This window comes from Perca fluviatilis, chromosome 2 (assembly GCF_010015445.1).
Source record: "Perca fluviatilis chromosome 2, GENO_Pfluv_1.0, whole genome shotgun sequence".
NCBI lineage: Eukaryota > Metazoa > Chordata > Actinopteri > Perciformes > Percidae > Perca > Perca fluviatilis.
The window spans coordinates 9,158,861-9,166,749 of record NC_053113.1 but is presented as its reverse complement, the minus strand read 5'-3'; positions in this window follow the sequence as shown (position 1 = coordinate 9,166,749).

Below are 7,889 nucleotides of genomic sequence, written 5' to 3'. Positions count from 1 at the left end.
GTGTGACTAATCCTGCCTCTCTCCAGCATCATGTGGCAAGTTTTCTTCATCACATTGGATGTCTTCATCATCTCTAAATACTAATGAATGTGGTGTTTCTATTGCTTTCACCTCCATTACTTTCTGAAAAACAGTAAGAACGCAGTTTTACTATTGTAAAGATATTGTGTTTTTCACTTTTTTTTATAGCTGTGTACATAACCTCAGACATCTTACCTGGACATATTGGTATCTTTGCTATTTTACCTGTTTCTTCAAACAGTACAGTGTATAATTGTTTCATTCTTATTTGGTGTTTGTATACAAAAAAGGGTTTCTGAGCTTTATCTGTATAAATACCATATATGTTCACTAACTAGTCTAAAACAAGACACCTACTTAGGCTATCAGCTGAAATTGCAATCAGCAGTGTTTGATAGGCACCAGACTGAAATCTATTCTGTTTTGAATGTGTGGTTTACAGTGTTGACAGTAGTGTGTTAGCATCTGAACAAAGTGCTGTAAATCTACAGTGTTGTGCACGTTGTGGTTAAAGTCATGGGATAAGTGTGTAGAGTTTTGAAAACTGTGTTCAAGCAATGAAAAACGAACTAGAGTTTGGTCCACATGAACTGCTGCTGTGCAGACTGTAGTTAGAGTTTTGCACATGTGACTCCAGTTGTGCCCACTGTCGTTTAGCAATCGAAAAAAACTGTAGTACTTTTACTGCAGTAACATGCAGGGCCGTAGCACAAAATTCTGGGCCCTGCAGAAGGGTATTTTCTATGGACCCCTCCCCGCACCAAACAGCTATTACTTCTAGCATCTTTTTGGGCCCTCCTTACATGAGGGTCCTGGGTACTCAGTCCCCTTATTCCCGCCAGTCCGATGCCCCTGGTAACATGTCTCAATACTTCCTTTAATCACAATAATCATCATATATTGATATATCTCTGCACCTGCATGGCGGGGGCTAGAGAGAGGGACGAGTTTGTGATCTACATTTTCTGTTGACAGCAAGTTTCACAGTTAGTAGAGTTTTGAAAACTGTGTTCAAGCAATGAAAAACGAACTAGAGTTTGGTCCACATGAACTGCTGCTGTGCAGACTGTAGTTAGAGTTTTGCACATGTGACTCCAGTTGTGCCCACTGTCGTTTAGCAGTTGAAAAAAACTGTAATACTTGCTTTAATCTCAGAAGGAAAGCTTGTACTTGTTATTGTCCTCCATTTATCTGACAGTGTGTTACTCTGCACATTCACAGTTTACACACAACATATGAATCAGTAGTAAAACATGATGTAATGTTCCAGATGAAACTATAAAGGAGTTCACATCAGCTAAGGAAGGGGGGGCGAGGAAGAAACTGGCATGTCCATTTCTAAAGGGGTCTGTTGACCTCTGACCTCCAGGTATCTGAATGAAAATATTAGATTAGATTAGATAATACTTTAATTATGGAGTTATATTACTATCTTTATTCAAGAGCGCATTATTTCAATTTGAGAGCATTTCTCACTGATATTACGTTCACATTTCTTGCTCTCACCCTCAAATAGTCACTGCTCATGCTTGATTTGCTCTGCTTGTGCTCAAACTTTCTGCCTGGACTCAGATATTTTGTTGTTTGGACAGATTTCCTGCTCTCAGCTTTGAACCTTCTCCTCACACTCAGGCTGATTCTGCTCGCTTACAAATCTTGCTCTGCTCTCGGATTTCTCCTGCGCGCTCGGATTTTTTGGTGTTATAACCCTATCAAAATTCAACAACCAAAAGAATGCCAGCTGTAGTGTTGACCAATGAAATGATCCCTGCCCCGTTGAAGATGCGTTCAATTTACTGTTGAGGGCGGCTGCTCTGTAACCAAGTTTAGTTATGTAGCTACCCCTGCCCCGTCCATTGCTTTATTATAAGTATATGTCAACAATGTGCATAGAGTGGTCGATGCACTTTCACCTGCACCCATCAGGAAACTGGAGAAAGCTTTGAAGTGGGACATATGAAGTTATGTCCACAACTATGAGGGTGAGTAACATAACTTAAGCACCTAGCTAGCTAGCTAACATGGCGCTAACATATAGCCTAGCTTGATGTCCATAAACAAATAGATTTTCTGTATTGTTTAGCTAGATTGAACAACATATGATGGACAGTATGTGTATATTTGATGACCCTACTTTGTATTTTTCCTCATTTGGTTAACCATGTTCCTGGGATTTGGCTGATTTCATATTAGAGCCAGTAGTAAAAAGTGTAATATAACTGAAAGAACACAAGAAACTGGATTGTTTGTCAGTTTCTGCATCACTGTTGTGTTCACCAGAATTTAGTCTTTATTCCTTCATTTAACATTCGTCTGAAAATTATGAATTCATATCAGTCTGTTTAAAAAGTTGTAACATTAAGTACAATTTCACCACTATAAGAAAAACAGATCTAGAAATGATATGGTTTCTTATTTGCTCCTTAAAATCAGTTATTTTTTAAATTAATACAAAGCAAACTGAAGTGAAAAAAAGTATTTTGTTTCACTTTCTTTTCATCCAGGTGGGGCTGAGGGGCTTGACCCCTGTTGATCTGTGTGTGTCATATCACCAGCCCATGAAAGCTAGAAGTCACCCTGCTGCTCCAGATCTACCTACTGTATGGATGGTTACAGACTACAACCATCTGCTCCAGATCTACCTACTGTATGGATGGTTACAGACTACAACCATCTGCTCCTGATCTACCTACTGTATGGCTGGTTACAGACTACAACCATCTGCTCCAGATCTACCTACTGTATAACTAGCTACAGACTACAACCATCTGCTCCAGATCTACCTACTGTATGACTGGTTACAGACTACAACCATCTGCTCCAGATCTACCTACTGTATAACTGGCTACAGACTACAACCATCTGCTCCAGATCTACCTACTGTATGGCTGGTTACAGACTACAACCATCTGCTCCAGATCTACCTACTGTATAACTAGCTACAGACTACAACCATCTGCTCCAGATCTACCTACTGTATGACTGGTTACAGACTACAACCATCTGCTCCAGATCTACCTACTGTATAACTGGCTACAGACTACAACCATCTGCTCCAGATCTACCTACTGTATGACTGTCTAAAGACTACAACCATCTGCTCCAGATCTGCCTACTGTATGACTGTCTAAAGACTACAACCATCTGCTCCAGATCTGCCTACTGTATGACTGTCTACAGACTACAACCATCTGCTCCAGATCTACCTACTGTTTGACTGGTTACAGACTACAACCATCTGCTCCAGATCTACCTACTGTATGACTGGTTACAGACTACAACCATCTGCTCCAGATCTACCTACTGTATGACTGTCTACAGACTACAACCATCTGCTCCAGATCTACCTACTGTATGACTGGTTACAGACTACAACCATCTGCTCCAGATCTACCTACTGTATGACTGGCTACAGACTACAACCATCTGCTCCAGATCTACCTACTGTATGACTGGTTACAGACTACAACCATCTGCTCCAGATCTACCTACTGTATGACTGTCTACAGACTACAACCATCTGCTCCAGATCTACCTACTGTATGACTGGTTACAGACTACAACCATCTGCTCCAGATCTACCTACTGTATGACTGGCTACAGACTACAACCATCTGCTCCAGATCTACCTACTGTATGACTGGTTACAGACTACAACCATCTGCTCCACCATCTGCTCTACCTACTGTATAACTGGCTACAGACTACAACCATCTGCTCCAGATCTACCTACTGTATGACTGTCTAAAGACTACAACCATCTGCTCCAGATCTACCTACTGTATGACTGTCTACAGACTACAACCATCTGCTCCAGATCTACCTACTGTATGACTGGTTACAGACTACAACCATCTGCTCCAGATCTACCTACTGTATAACTGGCTACAGACTACAACCATCTGCTCCAGATCTACCTACTGTATGACTGGTTACAGACTACAACCATCTGCTCCTGATCTACCTACTGTACGGCTGGCTACAGACTACAACCATCTGCTCCAGATCTACCTACTGTACGGCTGGCTACAGACTACAACCATCTGCTCCAGATCTACCTACTGTGTGACTGGCTACAGACTACAACCATCTGCTCCAGATCTACCTACTGTATGACTGGCTACAGACTACAACCATCTGCTCCAGATCTACCTACTGTGTGACTGGCTACAGACTACAACCATCTGCTCCAGATCTACCTACTGTATGACTGGTTACAGACTACAACCATCTGCTCCAGATCTACCTACTGTATAACTGGTTACAGACTACAACCATCTGCTCCAGATCTACCTACGTTACGGCTGGCTACAGACTACAACCATCTGCTCCAGATCTACCTGCTGTACGGCTGGCTACAGACTACAACCATCTGCTCCAGATCTACCTACTGTATGACTGGCTACAGACTACAACCATCTGCAAGTTTTGTTTGTAGTTAACATCAACAGCTGCACTAAAAGTCTCTTGGGTTCATATGGGACTTGGTTGTTCTCCATACTGCATCATACACTATTGTTTTGTTATATTAGTACAGACAACAGTATCATTACTTAATCACAGTATATATTATTCTGGTGTACACGGTTGACTTAACTCACTGCTATTGATTATACGTCACTTTAGTTTGCCACTACCTCATAACTTAAACTTAATTGCTCTTTTTTAGTTAATTTATCTTCTACTTGTTGTATGTACCTCCTTTTAATTGAATTATTCTTATCTTATCTTTTTTCATAACCCTGCTCACAAACTCACCTGAACCTGGGTCATCTGTTTGCCAATATATGTTCCTGCTACAATAAATCCTACAGGCAAATTGTACTGCTTCACCGTAGTATGAATCATACACTTTTAAGGTTTTGTGTGAAATATTGTGCAATTTGTTATGAATTACTCATTGTTTTGACAATGTAAATTAAAGCCATTCAACAAGTGTCAGCTCTGGTAAATTTAATTGTACTGTTTGTTTTTTTATAAATGTTATGGAAAATGAAAAACCATTTGCCTTGATCAGGGTTTTAATTTGTTGCAAATATGAACATGGTTTTAATAATCTGTATCTTATTGCTCTGAAAAACTACAATGCTTTAAGAAATATCAGTGATACTTATCAACATTTATTGAATTGATTGAATATATTGGCAGACATATCAGGCACCTATTCATGTCAACAGATAAAACAATAGTTTGTTCTCTCTTTTATCATTTTGATTACGCAGTTGATGGTGTAGAAACGTGTGAAGTCCTTGTAGATCTCTGGCTCTCCACTGTTGTCTTTATATAGTATGCTCCTATTAAAGACAAATTCATAGACATCAACACATAATATATTAGGTATACATAGCTTTTAACATAACATCATTGCTATCTTACCTTGTCTGATTTGGTTTTGTGGATATCAGTAATTTTCTCTCCCAGGCCTGGTTGTGTGTGGATTTAAGCAAGAAACATACATGCACATAGTGCATAGACCAGTGAGCTGTGATGCAGCTCAACAGGGATACTTCAGTCACACCTGAAAGAAGAGAAACAAACAAACAAAATACTTGTTCTTTTCTGCTCAGTTTGCTTTTTATTAATTAAAAAACATTTAAGTTGCAAATAAAGCACATCATCTCTAGATCTGTTTTATTATAGTGGTGAAATTGTACTTAACAGACTGATAGGAATTCAAAATTTTCAGACTAATGTTATATGAAGGAATGAAGACTAAATTCTGATAAACACAACAGTGATGCAGAAATCCATTTTTTTGTGTTCTTTCAGTTATATTACACTTTAGTTTTTACTACTGGCTCTAATATGAAATTAGCAGGAACATGGTTAACCAAACAAGGAAAAATACAAAGTGAGGTCATCACATATACTGTCCCTCATATGTCGTTCAAACAATCATGTCGCTAAACAATACAGAAAATCTATTTGTTTATGGACATCAAGCTAGGCTATATGCTAGCGCCATGTTAGCTAGCTAGCTAGGTGCTTAAGTTATGTTACTCACCCTCGTAGTTGTGGACTTTCTCCAGTTTCCTGATAGGTGCAGGTGAAAGGGATCATTTCATTGGTCAACACTACAGCGGGCATTCTTTTGGTTGTTGAATTTTGATAGGGTTATAACACCAAAAAATCTGAGCGCGCAGGAGAAATCCGAGAGCAGAGCAAGATTTGTAAGCGAGCAGAATCAGCCTGAGTGTGAGGAGAAGGTTCAAAGCTGAGAGCAGGAAATCTGTCCAAACAACAAAATATCTGAGTCCAGGCAGAAAGTTTGAGCACAAGCAGAGCAAATCAAGCGCGAGCAGTGACTATTTGAGTGTGAGAGCAAGAAATGTGAACGTAATATCAGTGAGAAATGCTCTCAAATTGAAATAATGCGCTCTTGAATAAAGATAGTAATATAACTCCATATTTAATCATCCCACAATGGGGAAATTCACTTGTTACAGAAGCAGCTTTTACACAATAAAACCAAACCAACAAACAAACAACCAAACAAACAAAAGGCAAACAACAGACAATGTGCAAAAAGAACTGAATGAATGGAAAGTAGCATTATATAAAAAGTATTGTAAATTAAAGAAATTAAAGTGAGGTCCCATAGTATGAAAAATATTGTAATGTACGTAAGTAATTGACGTGAAATTAGATTGAATATGTAATTAAATACCGACCAATCAGAGTTAAGCTTGGCCTCAGTTCTTTTACTGTTTATTGAGAACACTAACCGACCAATCAGAGTTAAGCTTGGCCTGAGTTCTTTTACTGTTTATTGAGAACACTAACCGACCAATCAGAGTAAAGCTTGGCCTCACTTCTTTTACTGTTTATTAAGAAGACTAACCGACCAATCAGAGTTAAGCTTGGCCTCAGTTCTTTTACTGTTTATTGAGAACACTAACCGACCAATCAGAGTTAAGCTTGGCCTCAGTTCTTTTACTGTTTATTGAGAACACTAACCGACCAATCAGAGTCAAGCTTGGCCCCACTTATTTTACTGTTTATTAAGAAAACTAACCGACCAATCAGAGTTAAGCTTGGCCTCAGTTCTTTTACTGTTTATTGAGAAGACTAACCGACCAATCAGAGTTAAGCTTGGCTTCAGTTCTTTTACTGTTTATTGAGAACACTAACTGACCAATCAGATTTAAGCTTGGCCTCAGTTCTTTTACTCTTTATTGAGAACACACTAGCCGACCAATCAGAGTTAAGCTTGGCCTCAGTTCTGCTGTTACTGTCATTAAACCAGAACTGTTTCTGTCCCCTAGGAGCCTTCAAAGCTTTAGGAGTTTAAAAAAGATAACCTCGACCCTAACTTTCATGTTTCACACACACAGACACAGACACCCACACACACACAGTGATACACACACACATACACACACACACACACACACACACATACACACACACACACACACACACACACACACACACACACACACACACACATGCCAACACAAATGCACGGCCACAAGCAGCAGCGTCCTCCAGTAACCCCGACCTGTAAGGACGTGCGAGGGCCCGTCCATCGCTGCTTGCAGCTTTAATTGTTCTTTATTTTGGTATTTCTTTCTAAAATAACAGATGACAACATTACCAATAATCAGTAACATTATAATTCATCATGTTGGTGTTTGTTAACAGTTAAAATATCTTTTAACTGAAGTTTAATTTCCTGTTTATCACTGCTGGTTGTTATAAAGAGTTACTGCTCCTCTCATCTCTGTTGACACAGTGTTTCTGGTTCTACAGGATTCTTTCTGACTCCTCCTCCTCCTCCTCCTACTGATGAAGATGAAACAGGTTGGTTGTGTTGCTGTCAGAGACACATACAATAAGATGTCTGGGTGTCCCAGAGGTCTTCCAGG